Source organism: Wasmannia auropunctata, unplaced genomic scaffold, assembly GCF_000956235.1.
Source record: "Wasmannia auropunctata unplaced genomic scaffold, wasmannia.A_1.0 LD336103.1, whole genome shotgun sequence".
Classification (NCBI taxonomy): domain Eukaryota; kingdom Metazoa; phylum Arthropoda; class Insecta; order Hymenoptera; family Formicidae; genus Wasmannia; species Wasmannia auropunctata.
This window is the reverse complement of record NW_012026787.1, coordinates 310,421-311,260: the sequence shown is the minus strand read 5'-3', so window position 1 is coordinate 311,260 and position 840 is coordinate 310,421.

Here is an 840-nt window from a genome sequence, read left to right as displayed (position 1 = left end):
CCGCCATCTTCATGTTACTGAGGTGGGTACTGGCGAACGCGAGTTACGCCGATTACGCGAGACGCGAAATAAGTGAGCTTCGAATGTAACAGCGCACTTTCAAATATGTAATTCTCAATCTAAGAATAAAGAATTTTCAAATAATGTGATAGAATTTGTTAGAACCATATAATGATTTTAAAACAAGAATATGATCTTAAGGATAAAATATATGTACTTAGCACAAATCTATTTATTATTAATGCGAGTGAACATTTGTAATTGACAAGAGCATTTCATACTTAAATGAAAGTAAATAGCATTTAAGAATAAAAATATACATGAAGGATTATAATTATATTATAATACAACAAAATACTTAATAATAATTATAACAAAAGATCAGGTACTTACTGTACAACAGACTGTAATAAAAAAAACGCAAGTGAGAAGTCGAAATCGTCGGAATAATTGATAAAATTGTTTGGAGAGTTAAATATTGCAAAGTCGATTTTATAAAGTTTTAACTTTTCAGTCAATACAAAACAGCGGCCGCGAACAACATACTAGCAGTATGGTAAGGATATTTTGTAAGTTTGGCTGTTTTGTAAGAGTCGCACGCTGAGAGTCGACAGATTTTCTCCACATCAAGAACTAAAAAATTTTTTTTCTCGAAAACGAGGCAAAACACGTTCTTGAGTTTTTTTTCTAAGATGTAGGAAAACTGAAAGTATATAAAAAATATTTTTTCAGATTTTTCGACTCTCTCCCCGATTGTTAAAAAATTGTTGAAAAGTTTATTGTTAAATAAACAATGGAAGACAAAACATTTTTGGAATCTTCATTTTTTTTCGTAAACTA